General features: G+C 45.3%; 1 protein-coding gene across 1 annotated transcript in view; it reads left to right on the top strand.

Moving 5' to 3' along the window:
• The window catches only part of LOC147723041 (molybdenum cofactor sulfurase-like), a 1,924,377-nt gene that overhangs the window by 1,211,865 nt on the left and 685,541 nt on the right, over positions 1-26,971 (top strand). The window lies entirely within an intron of this gene.

The following is a 26,971-nucleotide window of genomic DNA, read 5'->3' as shown; positions in this document are numbered from 1 at the left end:
TTCACTTCTTTTGCTTCTTTCTGCACCTCTTTTGCTTCTTTCTGCACCCCCTTCCCTCTTTTTGCACCTCTGTTGCTTCTTTCTGCACTTCATTTGCCTCTTTCTGTATCCCTCTTGTCTCTTTATGCACCCCTTTTGCCTCTTTATGCACATCTCCTGCTTCTTTCTGTACCTCCCTTACTTTTTTCTGCACCCCTCTTATCTCTTTCTGCTCATCTCTTGCCTCTTTCTGCACGTCTCTTGCATCTTTCTGCACCTATCTTGTCTCTTTCTACACCTATCTTGATTCTTTCTACACACCTCTTGCTTCTTTATGCATCTCTCTCCCTTCTTTCTGTACCTCTCTTGCTTCTTTCTGCACCCCTGTTGCTTCTTTGTGCACTTCTCTTGCTTCTATCTACACCTCTCTTGCTTCTTTCTGCACCCCTGTTCCCTTTTTCTGCACCGCTTGCCTGTTTCTGCATCTCTCTTGCTCTTTCTGTAGTTCTCTTGCCTCCTTCTGCACATCTGTTTCTTCTTTCTCCACCGCATGTCCCTCTTTCTGCACCTCTGTTGCTTCTTTCTGCACTTCTCTTACCTCTTTCTGCATTTCTGTTGCTTCCTTCTGTACTTCTCTTTCTGCATTTCTGTTTCTTCTTTCTTCACTTCTCTTGCTTCTTCCTGTACCTTTCTTGCTTCTTTCTGTACCTCTCTTGCTTCTTTCTGCACCTCTGTTGCTTCTTTCTGTACTTCTCTCACCTCTTTCTGTATTTGTGTTGCTTCCTTCTGTACTTCTCTTTCTGCATTTGTTTCTTCTTTCTTCACTTCTCTTGCTTCTTCCTGTACCTTTCTTGCTTCTTTGTGTACCTCTCTTGCTTCTTTCTGAACCCCTCTTGCCTTTTTCTGCACCCCTCTTCCCTCTCTCTGCACCTCTTTTGCCTCTGTCTGCACCAGTTTCCTCCTCCTGTACATCTTGTGCCTGTATCTGCAACTTTCTTGCCTCCTTCTGCTCATCTGTTGATTCTTTCTGCACTTCGCTTGCCTCTTTCTGCATCCGTCTTGTCTCTTTCTGCCTCCGTCTTGTCTCTTTCTATATCCCTCTTGCCTTTTTCTGCACCTTTCTTGCCCTTTTCTGTACCTCTCTTGCCTCTCTTTTTTACATATCATCTCTTTCTGTACTTCACTTGCCCATTTCTACACCTCTGATGCTTCTTTCTGTACTTCTCTTCCTTCATTCTGCACCTCTCTTCTTTCTGCATCCCTGCTACCTCTTTCTGCACATGTCTTCAGTCTTTCTGCACCTCTCTTGTCTGTTTCTGCACTTACGTTGCTTCTGTCTGCACCCCTCCTGCCTCTTTCTGCACATCTCTTGTCTCTTTCTGCAAGTTTCTTGCCTCAATCTGCATACCTTTTCCATTGTTCTGCAGCTCTCTTGCCTGTTTCTATAACTCTCTTGCTTCTTTCTGCACTTCTATTACCTTCTTCTGCACCTCTGTTGCTTCTTTCTGCACTTCTCTTGCCTCTTTCTGCAACCCTCTTGCCTGTTTCTGTGCCTCACTTGCCTCTTTCTTTACCTCCCTTGCCTCTTTCTGCATCTCTCTTGCCTCTTTCTGCATCTCTCTTTCATTTTTCTGCACCTCATCTGGCTCTTTCTGCTTTTCTCTTGCTTTTTTTCTGCACCTCTCGTTTCTTTGTGCAACTCTCCTGTCAAATTCAAATTCAAAATAGCTTTATTCGATTTTGAGAACAGAATCATAAAAGCACAAAGAATTACATATCAAATAAAAACATGAATAAAAACCTTTTTAAAAATTCATTAATACAATAGTTAAAATATCATCTGTATCCTTTCACCAGTTCATTTGAGAAATGAGGAAGCAGTTATTAATGAAAAAAAAAAAATTCAACGGGCTTTACATCAGCTTTCTATGGGCTATGATGGTCTTCAGATAGGATGCCACAGCCTTTATCTCAAAAACAGTCTCTAGTTGTTTAAGTTTGTGATAGGCATCGTGGGATCCTCTGATACCCCATTTGATAAGTATAGGTTTTAAAAACTGTTTCCTAGGGACCAGGTAAAAAAGACAGAACAGGGTAGAATGAATGTTTGATTGTTTCGAAACTCCATCACAGGGACATTCTTCCAGTTGTTTTCCCCAGTCATTGCATTTAGGAAAAGTTATCAGGCGGAAGAATGTGTCGGCTCGAAACCTTGTCAGTAGCATTCTTGAATACGGACTGCTCTCCATAGTTAGATATAATTTCATTTCTGCTGGTTGGATAAATACGCCTATTGAGTTGTTGATGAATTTTCCTTTCTCTCTCGACCACCTTTGGATGGCCAGGTGATCCATTATGAGTTTTTTCAAAGAGCGCTTAGAAATGACTTCCAGGGACAGAGGGTCATTCAAAAATTCCTCATGGCCAATGTTTATGTACATTTGTCTCACATAGTTCAGCCATTTGATCTTACGTGCCCCCGCTAGGTTTAAGCAGTCGAAGACGATATCCCTGTTTAATGAAGTTTTGGGTGTAGTCCAGATTTTGTGCCACAAAAGGAGGGGGCTGGCTTTGATTGTGTCCTCTACAAATGGGAGTCCCAATTCATTATGTGTAAAAAAGATGGATAATGATTTTGGGGTAGCAAGCAGATATCGTAAAAAGTTATTTTCAGCCAATTGTATCTGCTTAGTATTTGTAAAGCCCCAAATTCCCGCGCCATATGTACCAGTGGAAAGACATCTAGCCTTATAAATTTGTAAAAGTTCTTTGGCAGGGCGACCGCCGAGCTTCCTCGAGAAATTAATTAAGGCTCCGGTTGCTCTGCTAAAGGCCAAGTTTCTGGCATGGACCGCCTTCGTCTGTCTCCTGTCTCTTTCACCACTTCTTATGCTTCTTTCTGCTCCTCTGTTGCTTCTTTCAGCGCTTTTCTTGCCCTTTCTGCTCTTCTCTTGCCTTTTTCTGCACATCTCTTGCCTCTTTCTGCACTTCTATTGCCTCTTTCTGCATATCTATTGCTTCTTTCTGTACTCCTCTTGCCTCTATCTGCACCTCTTGCTTCTTAGTGCACCCCTATTGCCTTTGCCTGCCCTTATCTTCCTTCTTTCTGCACATCTCTTGTCTCTTCGTGCACTTCTCTTGTCTCATTATTAATCTCTCGTCTCTTTATGCACCTCTCTTGCCTCTTTTTGCACTTCTGTTGCTTCCTTTTGCACTCCTATTGCCTCTATCTACACCCCTTTTTCTACACCTCTTGTGCCTCTTTCAGCACTTCTCCTGCCTCTTTCTGCGCCTCTGTTGCTTCTTACTGCACCCCTGTTGCCTTTGCCTGCCCTCGTCTTCCTTCTTTCTGCAGTTCTCTTGTCTCTTTGTGCACCTCTCTTGTCTCTTTATACACTTCTGTTGCCTCTTCCTGCACTTCTGTTGCTTCTTTCTGCACTTCTCTTGGCTCTTTCTGCATTTCTGTTTCTTCTTTCTGTACTTTTCTTACCTCTTTTTGTACCTGTGTTTCTTACAGCACTTCTCTTGCCTCTTTATGTACTAGTCTTGCCTCTTTATGCACCCCTCTTCTGTCATTCTGCAACACTATTGCCTGTGTCTGCACCTCTCTTGTCTCTTTCTGTACCTCTGTTACTTATTTCTGCACTTTTCTTTCTGCACCTTCCTTGCTTCTTTCTACACCATGTTGCCTCTTTCTGCACTCATGTTGCCTCTTTCTGCACTCATGTTTCCTTTTTGTGCACCTCTCTTGTCTCTTTGTGCACCTCTTGTGTCTCTTTGTGCACCTCTCTTGCCTCTTTCTGCACTCCTGTTACCTCTTTCTGCACATTTGTTGCTTGCTTTTACACTTCTCTTGCCTCTTTCTGAATTTCTGTTGCTTCTCTGCATTTTGTTGCTTCTTTCTGCACTTCTCTTGCCTCTTTATGCATTTCTGTTCCTTCTTTCAGCACTTCTCTAGCCTCTTTCTGCACCCCTCTTGCCTCTTTCTGCACCTCTCTTGCCTCTTTCTGCACCTCTCTTGCCTTTTCTGCACTTCACTTTCCTTTTTCTGCACTTCTCTTGTTTTTTCTGCACTTCTCTTTCTTATTTCTGTACTCCTCACCTCTTACTGTACTCAAATGGAAAGTACAAGCTGTTAAGTTTAAAGGTCTGTGTGCTCCTGTGACTGAGGTATATGTCTTCTTCTTTTTCCGTGACAGAAATCCCTAAGTATCTCTTTGGATGAGTGTTATATACTGACCTAAATTCTGGCAATATGATCTTGGTTTTGGACTTGTTTATTTTATTCTAGAAGACCTATTTCATTTAAACTATACCCTGCTGCTGAAAAAAGTGAAACGCCTGTTAACATGATGGAATCAGCTCTCATTAATAATTCTAGGTCGAGTTGCTTTAATTCGTTTGTCTATTCTTCCACTATTTAATTTTCTCTTCAGCGCCGTTCCATGTGCACTACAAGCAGCTTTTTATAGTGAGGTAGATATTACGTTCTACTCATTTTTATGGTCACGTAAGGTAGCAAGACTGGTACTTAGCACTTTAAATCACCCTGTTGCAGAAGGAGGACTGTCGCTCCCAAATATTCAGAACTATTACTACACAACTTTTGCAATTCATAGTTTAAGATTTTTCTTTTTGAACGCTCAGAGGGCAGATAATTACTTTATGGAAAAAATCTTGAAGGAATACAATATTACTAACCCTACAAGAATAACTAAGTACTCTAAGAAAGTATGATATAAGACTCTTCAATGGTTACTCAAGCAAAAATCCCAGTTTAAAAGATTTTTTTAGTATTCCAAGATTCACTAGCTCAACCATGCTGTCCCATTTTTTTATGGGGGAAAGATGTTTTAAAGAGTCTAGTATTCTGAAAAAACAGAAAGGGAAATGGGTATGCACGAAATTCGGGATTTTACTATAGGTAGATCTTAGAAGCAATGGCCAGAGATCGAATCACAACTTCTGCAGTCTAAAACAATTTTAATTGGTCATTTATTAGAATCAAACCCTTGTTGGAAAAATTCAATATAAAAAATACTAGCGTTAGAACAAATATTAGTGAAGCCTTTGATTCACCTACCCAATGGAGGATCAGTGCCTGGGTGAAAATCTTTGAGGAAGATAAAGTTCTTTTGCAATATGATAAAATACGTGAAAGATGGTGGAAAAGAGAAGGGATGCAGCTCTCAATATCAACATGGAACAGAATTAATATTTTCAATGCCTCAACACTTAGAGGCCCAAATTTTAAGTGCATGGAATTCTATTCAAAATGGCTGATCTATAGGACTCCTTCCTTCCTTCATAAGTTATATTCCAGAATAGAGGATAGGTGTTTTCGCTGCTCGAAAGAAGGAAGGAGCTCATGGTCGCATATTGTTTGGGAATGTACAAAAATCAATGGTCTGTGGGAGGGAATTGAACTATATCTCAGATCCACTCTAGACCCTTTTAATATCCATCAATGCATCAATTACAGCCTTGGGCTGTTCCCCCTATAGTACTGTAAAAGATGAAAGCCTATACATCGCAACATTTGTGGCAAGATCTTTAATTTTACAATGCTGGTGATCTGATATAGTTCCCTCCTTTCAGGCATGGCGAGCGAAACTAAATAAAAACAAAGAATTGGAAAAAAATAAGCACTACGATCAGGCTCAACAAAAAGTTTGTGAAACTTTGGAGTCTATTGGGGCTATAATCAATTGTTAGGGAAAATACATTTAAAACTGTTAGGTCAGATCAATACCTAAACGTTCAGCACCTCCACTGTAAATGATATGTATTCTAGGGGGAAAAAAACCAGGAAAAAAAGCTTAAATCTGGTAGGTTACAGTTACATCTAAGTATTTAGCACTTGCACTCTAATTGATTCCCATGCTCTGTAACATGGAGTTGTGAGCACTGTGCACTTTACATGAGAACCTTATAGTTTTGAAAAAGTTAAAAAAATAAATTGGATGAAAAATGTTTAACTTTAAAAACTCAACACCTACACTTTACCTGGTATTTATCCCTGATGGGTAATGTCACATTTTTTGTATATTTCATCTATTGACAATGGAATCTAATGTTTCTTTGATCTGTTTATAATATGTACTCTATTTGACAACTCTATGGATTTGTAGTTTGTATGAACTCTCAATAAAAAAAATGTTTTTAAGTGACTGAGGTATATTTCTACTTGTACATGTATTCTCCCGTATGTTATGCATCTGAAGATGGTAGCTTAAAAAGCGGGTAGCTTCTCCTATAGGTAGTTAAATCTTCTCAGTTCTACTCTGTCATTCGGTTGCACTGGAAGACATGTCTTATGTATATAGATGTTATAGAGCCCCTCTGATATACGTTTGAATACCCATGTGCTGTATTATGAGCAGAAAGAAATACATGCACCTTTTTGTGCACAAATTTCCAGAGTATGCTGTTTGAAACACAGGTATTCAAGTATTTGTAGGTTTATTTTTATGTAAAAAGTCATTAGGTAAAAACAGAGACACACATGCATACCTTCACAGACATGGTCAGGCTTACAACAGTAATATGGTTAGGATTGCTGTTTTACATTTGGTAGGCCTAACAGTTTGAGCAGTCAATGAATACTGAACCTTCAAGAGAACTTTGAGGTTTAAGACATCTTAGAAGAAGGATTAGTGATAAGGCTACTTTGTATGAGTCTGTGGAACATACAGTCAAAGTAGGCCTCTTTCTGCACCTCTATTGCTTCTTTCTGCACTTATCTTGCTTCTTTCTGCTCCTTTTTTCTTCTTACTGGACTTCTGTTGCCGCTTTCTACATTTTTCTTGCTTCATTCTGCACCTTTCCACCTCTTTCTGCACCTCTTACCTCTTTCTGCACTTTTCTTGCTTCTTTCTTCGCCTGTCTTCCTCTTTCTGCACATGTCTTACCTATGTAGGCTTAATTAGAAATTAACATTTAAAAAACCTTAGAAATTCACTGAAAAACAGGTTTCAGGAACGTTATAGTTAGTAATTAGCATTTAAAAAACCTTAGAAATTCTCTGGAAACCCACCGGTTTCAGGGACATCATAGTTAGGAATTGACATTTAAAAAACCTTAGATATTCACTGAAATAAACACAGGTTTCAGAGACGTTATAGTTAACCTGACATTTAACTCGTACAAAACCAGAGAAATTCAGCTGTTATAGTTAGCTGCGCTAACTATAACTCGTGCCCCCACAATGCACTGCTGATGTCACATAATACATCACTCATGACATGGTCAGTGACATCACTGATGACATCACCGATGACATCACTGATGACATCTTAAATGACACCACTGATGACATTATCCACTTAATATCTGATGCCTCACACCCTAATGTAATCTTTCATGCACCCACTCTAAAATACAGACTACCGTTCTCGAAACCATAGACATACCAATACCAGACAGTACATACCGACTCACTGATTCATAGGTCCACACACACATATCCACTCACTCACCCATACAGTTAATCATACTGGCAGTTACTCATCAATACAGGCACTGATATATGCACTCCTACGCCCATACAGACACTCACACATTGCCTCTCACCCACAGAGTTACTCACACACCTAGTCAGTCACCCAAAGAATCAATCCCACTGCCATTTACTCACCTATACAGTTATATACACACCACCTCACTTATTCATACTGATACTAACGCATACTTACTCTCTTCTGCAATGACTGACACAAACACACACTCCATACAGCAACTCTCACAATCACTCACTGTCACATATAGTCACTTATATATACGCCAACACTCACATATACTGCCTTTCACATATGTAGTTAATCACATATATACCACTGAGATAACAGGAGGCGCTTAAGATACGGCGTCATCATCCGCGTCGCGGGAGACGCCCGGGACAAGGGAGGGACCGTCCGAGGCCATCACAGGCTGGAGGAGGCCGGGATGGGCCACCCCCCTGAGACTTTATTTTTATTTTGTAAGCCCCGACCTTAAGTTTGAGTTGTGTCTTATACTATCTACTGTGCTACAGGTTTTATATACCCATTTTTACCTAGGAATTATTTCTAACTGCCAATGTCTAAGCGAGCTAGCAAGTAAAAAGGGTGGGGGAGGGAGTGTTGTTTGTGGCACATTAGATAATTTTATAACGCGGGCATTCTCTGTTCTGGAGAACGAAATTGCCATTCCCGCCGAAGGATTTCTACTGAGTTATTATCAAACAAGCGTTCATCACTAGGGTTATTGGCGTTAGCAGTCTCACCGACCCCCACCTTAGAGACCAGTACCGGAATAGATCTTAATGACGTCTCTATTGGGTGAACTATTGAGGAGGTGGAGACCGAGGGCCCTGTCATACCTGTCAACACATCTGGGCAGGACCCTCAGGACCCATGGGCCTCGGAGAGCACAAGTGCTGAATACGGGGAACACAAACTTAGGTGCCTTGCTAGCCCCGGCCAGAGTCCCCAATCCCCGATTGAGAATTCTGATCCCTCTAGGTCTAATAACACCCTGAGCAAAACAAAGAGAAGGGGGGTTGCCAGAAATCTCCCAAAAAATGTAAGGCCGCAGTGAATAAAAGTAGCAAACTAGAGAAGGAAAAGTGGAGGGTGGGGAAATCAGATAAGCTAGCCCCAAGTCTTGGAATGCCACCAGCCAGTATATCTACCGGTAACGGACTACAGCCAGCTATTCCACCCATAATCCCTACTATCCCCATAGAGTCTACAGTACAGGCCCCCCCTTTGGCTCAATTCGAGCAAGTTGTAAGATCTCTTGTTCTCCCGATATTAGAGAGGGTAAAGGCATTAACAGCGAGATTGGACAGATTCGAGCAAACGACCCTTGACAATTTTTTTTCACTTAAAACACTGATCAAACTACACTCTAGATCTGGGCAAGAAACTTGTGAACATGGGAAGACGTCCAAGTTAGATCCTGTAACCACGCCTGTATTGCAGCAGGACAAAGTAAACACCGATGTAAACTCTAGACTCCAGCCTGGTGTCACCTTGGGAGCCCCCAACAACTCACAAAATAATGCGAAGGGAGCCAGTAAACCCGCATCTTCTATTACACGTAAAGAAAAGAAATATGTTTTGCACCAGGCATCTGCCCGTAGCCCCAAAGTTGCTAATAATCTGAGTAAACCATCTAAGTTGGGTAACGGTAGTGTGATACAGTCCCAAGAGACAAGCAAGGTAGCGTCATCACAACAAATCACCAGATATGTTAATTTACCACCACAGTGCTTGCTGGCTGTAGTGGTTCTGCCTGGAGTCCCGCAGCTAGAACCCGACAGGCAGGAATCCTATCAAGAACTTAAAAACAAAACAACCCATTGGTTGAATAATAATAGACCGTTGCCACCCCATATGAACGGCCAGATCCTTCTTGTGAGAAGAACCCACTTTGTTGGGAATAGGACCAAGGATATCCCAGGGGACTGCATCCTTGTAAATTTCAGAGATGCCAGAGTTGCAGGGTTTATATATGCTCCAAGCAGGGTTGTCAGGAGGGCAGCGTTATTAGAACTTACGACCTGGGCTATTTCTATTCTCGACCAGCACACCCGCGGCTATTGTATGCTCCACAGTCTTTATATGGAGGGTGGTGGCAGGACAATTCTATTTACAGCAATCACCCAGTCTGGTACGCGACACCTTGTAATGCCCATTTTGACTCTAACCCGCACAGGCCGACTCTAGGTATTGACATGACCCTATTCATTTAAGGAATAACAAGACCAATCAAGTGACAGACCTAGACGGGGGAATCTCTCGCGAGGAACTGCATGGGCTTCAGGCAAACACCATGGCAGGCTCTTGTCAGGACCCGCCTCCCTTGGGTGCATCTTTCAAGGGCCAGTTTGGCGGGCCTGGAAGTTTTTTTTGTCCAGATTATTTTAGTCAGACAAGTAGTATTATGGAATCCATCCGGGAGGCAGGTAGCCCTTTGCCAGGCAACCTTCAAAATAACGCAGGACTGGTCTCAGATGTACTCCCCTTGAAGATTCTGAGCTGGAATGTAGCTGGCATCTCACAGAAACTGGATTTACCTGATTGGAACGATCTCATTGAGTCCCATGCAATCTGCATGTTTCAAGAGACGTGGAGTCTGGTTCCACACCACAAAGTTGGGTATACAACCTTCTTTCTCCCAGCAGTACCTTCGCAATCAGGTAGAGGTCGCCCTTGGGGTGGGCTCCAGATATGAGTGAGCATCTTGCTGGGCTGCCAGATCACACAGATCCAAAGTAGCTCTCCCGATATCTTAGGCCTGTCTCTGAGTAAAGGGCTCAAGGGTAACAAAATGGATATCTATAATATATATGCCCGTGGGACGAAAGGAGGAACTATATCACCTGTGATTAACCTCCTGGAAAAAATGCGCAGGCAACGTCCCAGTGATGTGCATGTACTCGTTGCGGGGGACATGAATTGTACATTTGAGCCCCTCGCAGCAGAGGACATCTTGGATACTGACGAGGATGATATTAGAAGGGGTATACCAATTCTCAACTTACCGCCCATTAAGAGGTGGTCGCTACGGGCCATTCAGTTGAACACGCTAACTGCAGAATTTGACCTGAGAGCAACCAATGGTAGATCAGCTTCAGACCAAATGGGGGCCCATACCTTTAGTAGAGTAAATCACACCTCTAGAATAGATTACATTTTTCTTGATTTTAAACTTTGGCGGGTAATGAAGGATATGGAAGTACTTTCGACCACTGATAGTGACCATAACCCCCTATCGCTCAACTTGGACTCATTGTGGTCAAGCAGTGGAGACCCTCAACTTGTGGCTCTGACTTTGGCAACTGCGGAAGTATATCCATCTAATTGTGGAAGGCACCTGAGATGGTCTAGAATTGCCCTTGACAAAGGTAAATTGAAGAGCATTAAGGCAGTACTAACAACAGCACTGGCCGACTTAGATTTGTCGCCTGCTGATCAATATGTCCCATCCAAGGTTACTGAAACCTTTCAGAAAATGATTTCCGCTCTGGGAAATCTTTTTCTCACCCAGATCCCAGTAGCACAAGGAAGGAAGCCTTTGTTGCCCACTGCTAAAAAAGGTTGGTACAATAATGAGTGCTGTAAAAAGAAAACAGCGTTAATTAAGGCAGTTAAGTCCAGGTGGCAAGACCAGATAAGATTGGCTAGGAGCGAGTACAAACAGGTTATATCAATAGCAAAAAAGGAATGGGAAGATCAATACTGGGAAGCACTGAAAGAGGCAAGTTTAGGGAGGGACGCGGGACGCTTTTGGAGCATCATTAGAGAAAAGAACAGACCGGACGGAGCTCTAATAACTTGCAATATATCAGGCCAAAGGTGGTTCGACCATTTTTTGAAGCTGTATTCATGTCCCCAAAGTGTTTCACCACAGTACAATCCACTAATCCCTTCAAGACTTATGGAGGATCCTAATATTGACCCCTTTACACAAAGGAAGGTGGAAAAGGCAATTGACTATATTGTTCCCCGCAAAGCTGCAGGCCCTGATGGCATCCCAGGAGATCTTTTCCGTTTTGACCGCCCGAAATGAGCGAAGATTATCACAGAAATAATTAACGCTGTTGAAAATGACGCGCAGATCCCCGAGTCGTGGAAAGGGGCTGAGGTCGTCCCTATTTTCAAAAAGGGGGATAGGGATGACCCTGCCAACTACCGACCAATAAGTTTGCTGGATTCCTCACAGATGGTAGCAGGGAAGGTGATCCTCCAGAGAATCCAACAATGGATAGATGAGAACAGGGTCCTTTCGGACTACCAGGCAGGTTTCCCGTCAGGAACAGGGACCATAGAGCAGGCATTTCGCCTGTTACTTATCTATTGGAAAATGGTCATCCTGGGCGGGGGCAGTCTCTATTTCGCGTTTATAGATCTAAAGACTACCTTCGACCTAGTGCCTAGGGAGCGCCTGTGGGGAGTCCTTTTGGACATGGGGATCCCCCGGTATATCCTAGTACTACTAGTGAGGATGCACGATGGTAACTTTGCGCAGGTAAGGTGGGGCCAGCAGGGGCAAAAGACTAGCAGAATTCCAGTGAACAGGGGCGTACGCCAGGTATGTGTTCTGGCTCCCACCCTGTTCTCCTTATATGTGAACGGGTGGTGCAGCATCTATTGCAAAGTCCATCTGATGCACCATCCCTGGCGGGCGAAAAAATTCCAACTCTCCTGCTCGCTGACGACACCCTGCTTATCTCTAAGTCCTCTCTTGGCCTGCAGACCCTCCTAAATAGTTTTCAGGCATTCTGCACTACGCGAGGCCTGGTGATAAACACCGACAAAACTAAATATTTGATAATAAACCCGCCAAAAAAAACACCAGGGCCCCTGTTTTGAACCATGTCCACCTAGAGATGGTTACAGTTTTTGACAATCTTGGCATCCGCATTTCTGTCAATATGCAGTGGACATCCCACCTGCAGAAAATGTTACTATGCCACAAAAGAGTAGGGGGGGTTATCCTTCGAGAACAGCGCTCCTCATCATCTAAGCCTATTGCCCCGGTGGTAGCTATATACAAGGCTAAGGGAGGTAGTTCTGCTTTGTATGGTGCAGAGCTGTGGGGATTGGGTAACGTGGACCTGTTGATAAGATCGGAAAATAAGTTATTTAAGGACTTAATCGCGCTCCCCCAGAGCACGCCCATGATCCCCCTGCTCATGGATTTGGGATGCCATTCGATATCCGATCTCGCCAAACTTCGACCATTATTACTATGGGCTTGGTTGTGGTGTGTCCCTGAGTTAGCTAAGTATGCAGAGGGCTTGTCAGAAGTCATGTCTATGGTTGGTTGGCACAAAATTAGGTGGCTCAAGGACGTTAAAACACTCTTATGTGACTTGGACCTTAAGGTGGCTTGGGCAACTAAATCTGCCCCTCCAAAGTTAGTATTGAAGAAAATCTACTGGAATTGGGGAGCGTCCAAACAATGACCCAAACCTAGGCAGACTTACTGAAAGCTTTATGGGGATCAAAGATGTTGCATTTTGTGAACCCTGTTTGGACACCATCCAGAATCCATTCGACCGGGCACTGTATTTTAAATTTAGGATTGGCACCTTACCAATCTGTGATTTTACTGCTCGTTGGAAATTCCCCCGCCAAACATCACCTAATTGCCCATTCTGAATTACTAAGGTAGAGTCAATGGCCCATGTTTTGTTTGCATGCCCACTGTACAGATCACCAAGGAATTGTTGGTTAAAGCCTCTTTGTAAAGAATTAGGAACTAGGCAACACTCTGTGGCACTTCGTATTTTTAAATCCGATACTCGCACACTCTACATATGCGGTATCGCAAAGTTCCTAAGTTGGGCTTGGTCCATCAGATCTCAAAGGCTAAAGGTTATAGTTTAATATAAATTTTAAATATTGATGTAATGAATTGAAACCATGTGCTTTTTGTACCTGACTATATGTATAGATTGCAGAATGGACTATGTGCACTTTCTAATACGCTTAAGGGAATAATCATTATAGTTGTTTTAACAAACTGCTTTTATGGTTTTGAAACGGTTGAGTTGTATTTATGCTTTTAAGATATGTTTTTATCGAAATAAAGCACTTTGAACTTGAACTGAACTGAATATATATAACCTACTGGCGGTCGCCAGTAGGTAGTTATAGTTGGGACCTTGTTTCTATTCAAAAAGCATTTTTTGTTTTCCCAATAACTTTGGCGCTAGATGACGAATCTTAGCGAAATTTTTAAAACTTGTGGGGCGCTCTGGTCAGCTCCTCTCTCGAAACTTTTGGGGTGATTTGGCAAGCGGGGGCTGAGAAAAAAGGGGGTCCCTAGTCGTGTTTTCGCCATGTCAATTCCCATAGGAAACTTTAGACATGCCTACAGCCCGAACTGCTAAACGGAATTACACCAAATTTGGTAAAAAGGTAGTGCTTGGTTCAAAAAGCATTCTTTTTTTTAAATGGTGGAAATCCGTTCAGTAGTTGCTGAGAAAATCAAAAAAGTAAAAGTTTAATATATAGAGACATGGAGGATCTGCGCACCCTGCCGATCACGAGCTGTATTCTAATTGGCTGTCAACACTTCAAACCAGGAAGTGTTGGCAGCCATCTTGTACCTCAGTAGAACCGAGGCACAGGAAAAAGAGAAAAAAACGGCAAAACAAGAAAAGGGGGCAGGGTAGAAACACCCTGACCCCCTAGGCCAAATCAGGGGGGGGCTTGTTTTTTTTTTAAAGTTTGGGGGGGCCTCTCATTAATTATAAGTACGGGGGCACACTGCCCCCCCACAGCCCCGGAGACCACCACCCCCGGCGTTCTTTAAAAAAAAAATATACCTGGGTGGGGGGCCTCCAGTCCCCCCCACTCACCCAGAGGACCACCATCTCCCCGGGGCTGTTCAGATGTTGGGAGGGGGGCCGTGTAGCCCCCCTCCTGGAGCCTGTGATGGTCCTGGGGACCACCACCCCCCAGGGCCGGCTCCTGCAGTGTCCCGGGGTGCCCACCCCCGGGATACTGCATTTTGCTATGCGCCCTGTCATAGCAAACTGTGGTTTGGATTTTTGAAGAGAGCAAATTCAAACCAGATTGCTTTTCCACATGGGGAGCTGCATCTTAACCGCTCCCCAGGTGGAAAAGCAATACAGGCTTCTGCAGGAGGCGGGAAGCTGGCTGGGACCGTGGGGGCATTGGGGCTCCCCCCACGGTCCCCAATGAGAGGCCAGGCCCTAGGGGATGGGATCCCCAGGGCCAGAAGTGGCCCGGGAGGGGGCCATGCACCCCCCCTCCCAAATAGTAATAAAAAAAATAAACATAAAGTACGCAAAGGCCGGCCCCTGGAGATGGGGTCCCTGGGCCGTAAATGGCCTGAGGAGGGGGGCCACGCAGCCCCCCTCCATAATAATTAAAAATAAGTTGGGCCATGCCCCGGGGGATGGGGTCCCCGGGGCCCAGAATTGGCCACAGTAGGGGGGCCCACACGGCCCCTTCATGTTAATATATATTTTTAAAAGGGGGTCAGCCCTGGGGGATTGGGGCCCCAGGGCTCAAAAACACTAAAAAGAAGGGCGGCCACACAGCCCCTTCCCAAAAAAATCTTTAAAAAACAACTTGCGATCGTGCCGGAGGCCCCGTCCCCTCCTATCAACACTCTGCAAACGTGCCCTTTGGCGCGTTTTAAGTTGGAGAATTAATTCCCCTTCAAAACTGGGGGTCCCTGGGGCCAACTAGCCCACCAGATACCTCCGGTAAGCGCCACAGGGCTGCGTTGCAGAGAGGTTGTCCAGGCCACGCCCCTTTTTACACTTCTCTGCAACGTAGCTCTGTGGCGCTTACTGGAGGTACCTGGTGGGCTAGTTGGACCCCAGGGAACCTCAGGATTCAAGGGGACTTAATCCCCCAACTTAAAACGCGCCACGGGGCGCGTTTGCACAGTGGTGAAGGGACCAGAGGTGACATGTGTGCAAACACGACCTGTGGCGCGTTTTAAGTTGGGGAATTAATTCCTCTTCAATCCTGAGGGTCCCTGGGGTCCATCTAGCCCACCATGTACCTCCAGTTAGCGCCGCAGAGCTGCGTTGCAGAGTGGTGTAAAAAGGGGCGTGGCCTGGGCCACCTCTCTGCAACGCAGCTCAGTCGCGCCTACTGGAGGTACCTAGTGGGCTAGTTGGCCCCCAGGGACCCTCAGGATTGAAGAGGAATTAATTCCCCAAATTCAAATGCACCACAGGGTATTTGCACACGTCCCTTCAGGCCTGCCCCCTCCCTTCACCACTGTGCAAACGCGCCCCCTGCGCTTTGTAAGTTGGGGAATAATTCCCCTTGAATACTGAGGGTCTCTGGGGGCCTACTAGCCCACCAGGTACCTCCAGTATGCGCCAGGGAGCTGCGTTGCAGAGAGGTGTTAAGAGGCCACGCCCCTTTTTTACACCTCTCTGCAACACCGCTGTGTGGCACATTCTGGAGGTACCTCGTGGGCTAGTTGGACCCCAGGGACCCTCAGGATTCAAGGGGACTTAATCTCCCAACTTAAAACACGCAACCGGTCACGTTTGCACAGTGGTGAAGGTAGGGGGCGGGGCCTGAAATGACATGTGGGCAAACACGCCCTGTGGCGCGTTTAGAGTTGGGAAATTAATTCCCTTTCAATCCTGAGGGCCCCTGGGGGCCAACTAGCCCACTAGGTGCTTCCAGTAAGTGCCACTGCACTGCGTTACAGAGAGGTGGTCCAGGCCACGCCACTTTTTACACCTCTTTGCAACGTATCTCTGTGGCACTTACTGGAGGTACCTGGTAGGCTAGTTGGCCCAGAGGGGCCCTCAGTATTGACGGGGACTTCGTCCCTCAACTTAAAACGCGCCACAGGGCATGTTTGCACAGTAGTGAAGGGATGGGGCGGGCCTGAGGTGGCATGTGTGCAAACATGCCCTGTGGTGCGTTTAAAGTTGGGGAATTAATTACCTTTCAATCCTGAGGACCCCCGGGGGCCAACTAGCCCACCAGATGCTACAGGAAGTGTCACTGCCCTGCGTTGCAGAGAGGTGGTCTAGGTCATGTCCCTTTTTACACCTCTCTGCAATGCAGATCTTTGGCACTGACTGAAGGTACCTGGGGGCTAGTTGGACCCAGGGACCCTCAGGATTCAAGGGGACTTCATCCCCCAACTTAAAATGCGTCACGGGGCATGTTTGCACAGTGGTGAATGGATGGAGGGGGCGGGGCCTGAGGTGCACACATGTCACCTCATGTTCCCCTCCCTTCACCCCTGTGCAAACGCGCCCATAGCGCTTTTTTAAGAGGTAGTTGTAATCCTCCTTCTCTATTATGTACTAGGGCTTTACAGAGGAGGTCATGGTAATCACAGGGGTACCCTAACGCAGTGTGTTCCCTAGTGTATGTGGGTGTTTTCACTGTGTTCTAAGTGTCTTTTAGCATAGAACTGGTCCTAGGCTTGGTTAGTCAGTCAGTTACCACCAGTACCCGTCTGAAAAAGTTGTGGGGCACAGGATGATTTTGGAACAAGGCCTCTTTCTGCTCCTCTGTTGGTTCTTTCTGCACATGTTTGCTTCTTCCTGCACTTTTCTTCAACTTTGTGGACTTCTGTTGCTTCTTTTTTATGTATTTATTTATTTATTACTTTATTTTTGTTTTTGCAAACAACACTACATATTGAGTATTAATGAAACACATCACTCAATATATAAGAGAGAAAATAGAGATGAGATTTAAATTCGAAATCAATTGATGGGAAAGATAGAAGAAATCAAGTACAACAATAAAAAGGCAATAAATGTCAGTGCGACAGCCAGTTTTTATAAGGGCCCAATTCTTACATGCTTGTAAACGTCTTTTCCTCCCTCTCAACAGATAGACAGATGATTCTAATGTATACCATGCCAGCATCCTAGCTTTCCAATGGCTAAAGGTAGGAGCCTCAGGACTTAACCACTGCGATGTTATGCACAGTCTAATCATAGCCCTTGCAATATACAAAAATGAGCGGGTGTACCTTGTTCTTTCCACAGCACTTGAGTATTCATAACCTGTTATTATTAACTCGGCTGAAATCTGAACCTGAATCTTAAATACCTGATTAAGAAAAGTCTCAACTTCCCTCAAAAATACATTTAAATCTGGGCATGCATAAAACATATGAATAAAGTCTGTAGCATATAATTTACATCGAGAACAAGAGTCCCCCCTAGAGCCTCTAGCACCACCCCTCCTTGCTATCTTAGCGGGGATGGAATACAGATTGAACAAAGCCATATAGCTTTGAGTTCGTAACGTACCAGAAACTAAAACAGATCTGGCTAATTCAAGTGGGAATGTCAGATCTATTATTGGAACGCCAAATTTATCAGCTAGCTTAATATTTTGACCCTCTAGATCATCCGGAAGTTCAGATAGCAAGTATTGATAAAGAACTCCAATTTTAGGCTTTTTCTTTATTAATTCAGTAAGAGGAATCTTATTAAACATATTAGAGTTTCAGCAAAGATTTTTGTCCAGAAAGCTCATAACTTGCAAATATTTAAAAAAATGATTAGACTGAAGATGAAACTTCTCTGTGAGAAAGGAAAAGGAGGCCATTTGACCAGCCTGGGCGTGATCTCCAATTTCCTTCAAACCTAAAAAGCTCCATCTGAGCATTGTCGCATCCTGAAAGATTGGTGGTAACAGACCCGATGCGCTGAATGGGGTATATTAATTGAGCTTGGAGATAGCAAAACAGGAGCAAATTTTCTGCCAGATAGAGAACAGAGCCCAATATATCTTAAATTTGGTCTTCTTAAAATAGCTTGGTTCTAACACACGAGTTAGAACTCCCTTTGCAGTGTCGCCAAGCGTTATATCATAGATAGATGGGCTAATGCTCAAAGGAATATAAGCTTTATCGCCTACCAATGGTGAACCAAAGTGTTGCACCATAGGTGACTAATAGTAATATAACAAACTAGGAACGGACCAGCCGCCTCGATCCCGAGGAAGATATGTCCATTTTGCAGCTCTTCTTGCCCGGCGGTAGCCCCAAAGAAACCGTTGACAAATTCTTTCAGCTCTGGCCATAGTTACCTGAGGAATCAAGAGAGGAATGGACCTAAAAATATATAGAAATTTAGGAAGGACGATAATTTTCAAGATGTTCTACCGAGTCCGCCCTTCTTATGGCAACGGAACATCTGAGAGAGGGCGTAGATGCAGGCCAAACTATGGCCCTGATCCTGCTTGACCTCAGCGCGGCGTTCGACACTGTAGCACACAACATCTTGCTACAGTGTCTGAACAGAGGTGGCATTGCCGGCACCGCGCTGAGATGGATCCAGGATTTCCTCACGGGGAGAAGCTTTCGAGTAAGGCAAGGAGACTGCTATTCCAAGGGGGTTCCTCTTGGCCAAGGCGTGCCTCAGGGCTCGTCCTTGAGCCCGACCCTTTTTAATATGTATGTCGCGCCTGTTGCCTCGATTGTGGAGAGCCATGGTCTCCAACTGGTTTCGTATGCCGATGATACGCAGCTGGTGATCTCCCTGTCACACGCGCCCTGTCCTGCTGCCGATGGCTTCCAGTCGTGCATGAAAGAACTTGCTGAGTGGATGGCTATCAATTGTTTGAAGCTTAATGGTGGCAAGACAGAGGTGCTGGTGGTAGGGAGAGCCCAGTCTGCTTGGTCGTCGGCATGGTGGCCACCCTGTCTAGGACCAACTCCAACCCCCTGCCAAGAGGCAAGAAATCTGGGGGTTTGGTTTGATGCGGGTCTTACTTTTGGCCCCCAGATTAACCGGGTGGTCGGAGTATGTTTTGGGGTTTTGAAGAGACTGAGAAAAGTCCTGGACTTACTCCTAATCGATGCCCGTCAAACCCTGGTACATGCTCTGGTGACAGCTAGGTCGGATTACGGGAACCTGCTGTACCTGGGGGCACCAGAAAAAAGCATGGCACGCCTGCAAGTGCTGCAAAATGCGGCAGCACGTTTGATCCTCAGGCTGCCCAAAAGGGCGCCTTCAAAGGCGGCCCTCCAAAAGCTACACTGGCTCCCTGTGAGGAGAAGAGTGGAATATAAAGCCCTCTGCACCTGTCACCGAATCTTGAATGGCAGGGCACCTGGCCCTTTGAATAAACTGATTGAAGTTTATGAACCTGCTCGAGCGCTCAGATCCGCAGGGGGCAGTCTACTGAGGATCCCCAGAGTTAAGAAAGCCCGCATGGGAGGAAGGTCCTTTGGATGCTTAGCGGCAAACAATTGGAATAAACTCCCAGCGGACTTGCGCCTGGAACCTGAGGAAGCTAGGTTCCGAGCGAAATTAAAAACCTACCTTTATACCAAATAATTGTCTGCTCAGTATCTGTGCTCCCTGTACGCTGCCTCTCCCACTTTTCTTAGCGCGTGGACACGCCGGTGCGCGTAACTCAGCGCTTTATAAATGTCCCTATTATTATTATTATTATTATTATTATTATTACGTTACAGTGACCATAAAGAGATAGGTGTAAGTGATCCAGTCTTTCAAGCTTAATGTGGAGAGAATCGATTATAGGAAGATAATTTAGGTCTGGGATCTGATCCATCTCGGGAGAAATTTGCACCCCCTGATACGTGGCAGTTTCAACGACAGGAACCAGTGAGGGAGACATACCGGCGGAATGAATAACTTTTCCTATATGAAGCTTATAGCCAAATATAGCTCCGAATTGCCCAGCTAGAATCTCCAGAGCTGAAAAAGAAGAATCAGCATTATCCGTTAAAATGACAATGTCATCGGCTTAGGCCAATGCCTTACAGTCCATCCCCTGAACCGTGACTGGGGAAATATCCTGGCAGCTTTTAATCATACTCAGGAAGGGCTCGATGAATAATTCGAACAGCAGAGGGGAGCAAGGGCAGCCTTGCCTGGTCCCTCTGCTAATACGAAAGTACCCCGATTCTTTCCCCGATATACGGATAGCTGCCATTGAGGAGAGATACAGCGCTTGAAGGGCATAAATAAACCCATCAGTAAAGCCCTTCCAGAGCAGCACTGCCCACAGGAACCCCCAGGAGACCCTGTCGAACGCCTTTTTGGCGTTCAACAGGATCAACCCGAGGGGGAGCCTGTGACCTTCACCCAGTCAAGCAGCGTAGCCACGCGTCGAACATGGTCAGTTGTATCCCAGCTGTGGATAAACCTGTGTTGCCGAATAGAGACAAGAGGAACTATACTTTGCACCAGTCTAAACGCTAAAATCCTCAAATATATTTTGCTATCAGTGATGATAAGTGTTATTGGCCTATATGAGGCAGGATTTAGCTCATCCTTTCCTTTCTTCTTAAATAGAACAATGGTGGCACGCCTCCAAGAGTGTGGATATCACCAGCTTGAGCGGCCCTAAAGATGGTGAGCAAATCTTGCCTCAATATTGGAAAAATGGTTTTGTAAAACTCTAGGTGAATAAGGTCGGGACCGGCGGCCTTACATTGGCCAAGGATTTAATATGTAAATTGATACTTGTATAGCGCACTAATCACCCGCAAGGGTCTCAAGGCGCTTGAACGAATACCGCTGTGGAAACCATCCTGGCTTTCCCTGTGAGGCATCCACTCCTGGGCACCCCCAAGGTGGAGGCCAGGCATCCTTAGCGTTGTGGGGGCCGTTGTGGAGATTAAGCAAGCTATTGCCCAGAGTTGCAGAGTGGGACTCCATGATTGGAATAGGCACCAAGACGAGAATTAACAGGTCTGTGGAATTTTTAGCCCAAGACCCACCGAGGCGGGGAATTGAACCCTGGTCCCGGGCTAGACCTCTGCATCAGGGTTTGCCGCTCTAATCATTGAGCCACACTTCTCCAATAGCATTCTCAACTTTTTCAAAGCTAATAGGTGCCTGTAGGGCCAGGTTTTGTTCTGCTGTTACCATAGGAGTGTCTATAACAGATAGAAATTCATCTAAATGGGGCTGATTTTGAATAATGCTAGGCTCCTCAGTATATATATTAGAGTAAAAACTAACAAAGACATCCATGACTCCACTTGGAGTCTCCTGAAGAGAGCCCTGCTGGTCAGTCACCCGGACAATACGTTTTGCCATAGCCTTTTGTTGTAATATTTTCGCCAGGACCCTTCCTGAGTTTTCCCCAAATTCATACATTGAAGTACGGAACTGAGTATATTTAGCTGTGAGGTCCTGGTAAAGTGGTTCAAGTAGATTAGATTTTAGTATGGCGACTGCCTTTTGACTCTGCGTCAACAGCTGACCCAATCGAATGTTAGCACTTAATTCATGCTCTGCAGCTCTTAGCTCATCCTGCTTGTTTTTTGTCTGCTGCTGAGCCAGCTTCCATCAGTAAGATGCAAACCTTTTTGTTTCACCACGTAGGGCGGCTTTAAATGTATCCCAGACCACACAGTCTCGGGCGTTCCCCCGATTGATATCCATAAACTCAGAAATCCAAGAGGCCATATGTTCTTGATACTGCTGACCTAAAAGCAGCTTCCTCTCGAATGTCCATGACCTAACCAATTTAATAGGGCAATCCCATGGAAAATCAGCAATTATAGGATTGTGGTCAGATAGAGTCCTTGGGGCAACCTCAATTTCGACAGCACCAACACAATAATCAGGGAGTAAAATATAATCGAGGTGAACCATTTTACTATGTTGGATGGAGTAGAATGCATGTCCATCCTTGTCATGATAATGATAATGCCATGCATCAATCAACCTGTGCTCTACCGCTAGTGTCTGCAGAGCTTTAAACACTCGGGGCTTCCGGCCAACATATCTATAGTGAGTTGTCAGATTGATTTGACTAAGTAGGCTGATATTAAAATTGCCACAGAACACCAGCGGATGCGGCCATACTGCTAACTCTACATTCAAATTCCTAAATACCTCTGGGTCATCCAGGTTAGGGCCATATATTGAGTAAATTGAGAGAGGACGACTGTTAACCAAAAATTCCGCGATCACCCACCTTCCTACGCTATCCTCTTTAACTCTTCTACAAAGGCCAACCCCCGTCTTGAGCAAGATTGCAACACCCCTGGTTGTAGAAGTCTGACGAGAACAAGCCACTAGATCAAATCCCGGAAATCTCAAAAGACCCCGGTTACTCCAAGAGATATGGGTCTGCTGCAGACACATTAAGTCGACGTGCATTGTTTGGAGAATTTTGCAGAACATCCTGCGTTTCCTCCCATCATTTAAACCACAAATATTCCAGGTACAAAGGCGAAGTCTATCCAGCATCATTAAAAAATATTATGAACCAGCACAAATCAGTATTAGACATACTTGCATTATTCTGCTTTATAACACTGAAAGTGAAAAATCTTATAACTAAGACAAAATGTGACATGTTTCCACTACTCAAATACGATTCCTACAACAGATGAAACCGCCTGAACCCCCCACCACCACCACCGAAACACCCCCCACCACCCAACACTCACCCACCCATGTACTCACCCCCCAGCTTCACCCCCCCCCCCTCACCCCCCTTGTGGCGCAGCAGGACGGAAGTCCTTATGACAGGTTAGGTTGGTGACACCCCCGTTCTCCCGGATCTGGCACCCCTCCAAATTACAAACTCAATGGCAACCCTCTTTCGAAAAAGATAAACAATAAGACAGTGCAGAGAACAGAACATTATTCGGGTTTCCTTATATCTGTATATATTACTGAGACATGCCCAGTCCCGGATTGATAGAACATCCTGAATAATTCTCGCTATATAGAGCCCAAAAATTAATTAGCAAAAATTTCAGATACGAAATATTTCATTTGGCCTTTGAAAATCACTTTTAACTTGGAAGGGAAAAGGAGATAGGCCTGAGCACCCTTTGCCTGGAACTGCGCAATTAACTGGCGGAGATGCCATCTTCGTTCAACGGTCGCTGGGCAAAAATCAGGCCGTGCGAAAAACTGGGACCCTTTCCCCATTTGTTTCTTGTCAGGTCTGGCCAAATCATATATTTTCTCCCGGGCTTGAAAATTGTTGAAGCAGATCAAGATTGCACGTGGATAGTTATTTTTTGCACCTGATGAAGCTGAAGACTGGCGCTTCTTGAATGGGACCTGATGTGCATGCTGTATTTCTAAATTCCAGTCCCCTTGTGTTACTTCCGGGAAAGCCTTGACGAATAAATCAACTATAAATTGTTGGACGTCCTCGCCTTCTTTATTTTCTTCAATACCAAGAATTCTTAAGTTGTTTCTTCTTGCACGATTTTCCAAGTCTGTGAGTTTCTTCAAGATATCTTCATGTTGCTCCTTAATCTCAGTTGTCAGATCCTTCTGGGCAACGACTGTGTCCTCAAGGGCAGAGATCCACTCATCAGCTTCGCCGACCTGAGAAACTATGTCAGTACAGGTTTTCACCACCCTTCGTAGAGAATTTTGCATTCTGCGGCAAACACCTTGTGTACGTACATTTTCCTGCCTTGTCTCTTCCCTATGCCTCACGATGGTTTGGTAAATTGTAGTAAGAGTCATTTCATCAGGAACATCCATTGCAGTTGATACGGGGTTGCCGGAATTGCGTTCATTATTTGGAATGGATTGGTCTAAAGATATAAGTTGTACTGAGATTGCAGTAGGAGCATTGGATCTAGGACCTTTACAAACTGTATTAGAAGTAACCCTGGGTGGAGTTCGCGGAGTGGGGCTTCGCGGAGCTACGCGAAGTGGGCGAGAAACTACGCCCACCTCCGCACTCCGCGTAGCCCCACTCCGCAAAACCACTGGCCGCCAGCCCCGCCACCCGCCTCCCTCCCGCCCTCCCTAAATACTTTAAAATAAAGGAATGCTAGAATTTAAAAAGCACTTACCTTGCCGCCGCTGCCCGCCGCGTCCCCGGGGCTCGCTATCTTCCGTCTTTATCAGTAATGCGCATGCGCGGGCGGCCGCGCATGCGCATTTTCTCGTGAAAATGCGCATGCGCGGCCGCCCGCGCATGCGCATTACTGATAAGGACGAAAGACGGAAGATAACGAGCCCCGGGGAACGCGGCGGCCAGCGGCGGCAAGGTAAGTGCTTTTTAAATTCTAGCATTCCTTTATTTTAAAGTATTTAGGGAGGGCGGGAGGGAGGCGGGTGGCGGCCAGCTACGCTCCGTCTGCGGAGCGTGCGTAGTGCCGCCTGGCTCCGCCAGCTCCGCAAAATGCGGAGTGGGCGGCACTACGCACACTCCGTGCACGGAGCGTAGCTGGCCGCCCACCCCTAATTAGAAGTCCCAACTGGGCACTCGACCTTAGACGCATCACTAAGGCGCCAGTCGCCTGATTCAGTGTCGTAGTCAGACCATTATAACTCCAGGTCCTCATCTACAGATGAGTGGTCTGACATAGAGTAGAATTTATCGGTAGCCTCGGTACTCTCAGACACCGTGATATCGGCATCAGCTTCTATGGATGAATCAGTGAGGTTAGTACCCTGCAAGAAGGCTGTAACTGGCTGATAACTTGTCTGGACTACATCTCCCAGCATGCCTTGGGAGGGAGGAGAGACAACAATACCGGGGCAATCAGAAGGAACTTGTAGAGATAGAGCCCCCAAAGTCACATCAGCTCTAATAAGGTCAACACTATCCGGTAAAATATCAACTGGACCTGACAATGGTGTTACCAGATTTGTAAGAGGATCCGAATGGACAGCTGATTTTGCGAAACCAGTGTTTCCCTTTGGGTCGAGTATCCCTTGCGAGTAGTGTAATAATGGTGTCATTTGTGATAACAGAACCGTTTTAGCCACTGTCACCTCCTTACCAGCAATGAGTTTTGCACTTTTTGGGGAGTCCTGAGGCTTCTCCACGCTTTTGAGACTTTCACGAACATCAAGAGGTTTCTCCTTGGAGGTTCGGTGGCTGAATAATTCAGGCACTGTCTGGCCTTTCAGCAATGTTGAGACAGATGCAGGCACTTGTTTTGATGTAAACAGCTTTTCGTTACCTCCACAGGAGGGAACCTGCTGTTCTCTCGCTTCTGAGTCGAGAGCATTTCTTGTGGAGCCGCGGGTTTTCGATGCAGTAGCGGCCCCTTTCGCAGGCAGCTTCGGAGGCATAGTGAGAGGCGGGTATGACCTGCAGCAGCCCGCCCACAGAGTACTCCGAGAACCAAAGCAGGACGAGGACGGAGCGAAAATGCGGGAACAAACAGAAAGACGCCAGGGGAAGAGCAGTTTGGCGGTAAGACCCGCATGAGCAAATTCAATCCGGAATGAGAGCTCCATGCAGGGGGGGCTCGATTTGCTTATAGATGCCAAGATAGGGACCAGCAGGGGGAGAGGGAAGGTCCGGGAGAACGCAGCACCAGCCTCGTCTGCCGAGGTCATGGCCGCCATCTTGCACCACGGGGCACGTTTGCACAGTGGTGAATAGATGGAGGGAGCGGGGCCTAAGGTGCACACATGTCACCTCATGCTCCCCTCCCTTCACCCCTGTGCAGACGGGCCCATAGCGCTTTTTTAAGAGGTAGTTTTAATCCTCCTGCTCTATTATGTACTAGGGCCTTACAGAGGAGGTCATGGTAATCACAGGGGTACCCTAACGCATAGTGTTCCCTAGTGTATGTAGGTGTTTTCACTGTATTCTAAGTGTATTTTAGCATAGCACTGGCTCTAGGCCTGGTTAGTCAGTCAGTTACCACCAGTAAACGTCTGAAAAAGTTGTGGGCACAGGATGGATTTTGGAACAAGGCGTCTTTCTGCTCCTCTGTTGGTTCTTTCTGCACATGTCTTGCTTCTTCCTGCACTTTTCTTCATCTTTGTGGACCTCTGTTTCTTCTTTCTGCATTTCTTTTGATTCTTTCTGTGCGGTTTTCTTCTTTCTTCACATATCCTACCTCTGTAGGCATAGTTAGTAACTAGCATTTGAAAAACCTTTGAAATTCACTGAAAAAGCCATAGGTTTCAAGCTCGTTATAGTTAGAAATTAGCATTTAAAAAACCTTAGAAATTCACTGAAAAAACCATAGGTTTTAGGGAAAGTTATAGTTAGTTGGACATTTCATTCGTACAAAACCAGAGATATGTCCCCGTTATAGTTAGTTCAGCTAACTATAACTCGCGCCCACGCAATGCACTGCTGATAACGTCACATATTACATCACTCGTGACATGGTCAGTGACATCACTGATGACATCATCCATGTGATAATTTGATACATCTTCTCACACCCTAATATAACATTTGATACACCCACTCTAAATTATAGACTGCCATTCTCAAAACCATAGACACTCTAACAGTAATAACTACATACAGACTCACTAATTCTTAGGTTTACACACACATTCACTCACTCACCCGTACACTCCCTCATACTTATGGTCACTCAGTACAGGACTATCATATGCACTCATACACCTACATAAACACTCACACACCACCACTCAGCCAAAGAGGTACTCACACAGCTAGTTATTCATGCAAATAATTAATCACACTGCCATTTACTCACCTATACAGTTATGCAGACACCAGTTCAATCACTCATACAAATACTAGCACATTCGTACGCTCTTGTACAATCACTG

The sequence above is a fragment of the Lissotriton vulgaris genome, chromosome 4_1 (assembly GCF_964263255.1).
Source record: "Lissotriton vulgaris chromosome 4_1, aLisVul1.2, whole genome shotgun sequence".
NCBI lineage: Eukaryota > Metazoa > Chordata > Amphibia > Caudata > Salamandridae > Lissotriton > Lissotriton vulgaris.
This window is presented reverse-complemented; position numbering and strand designations above follow the sequence as displayed.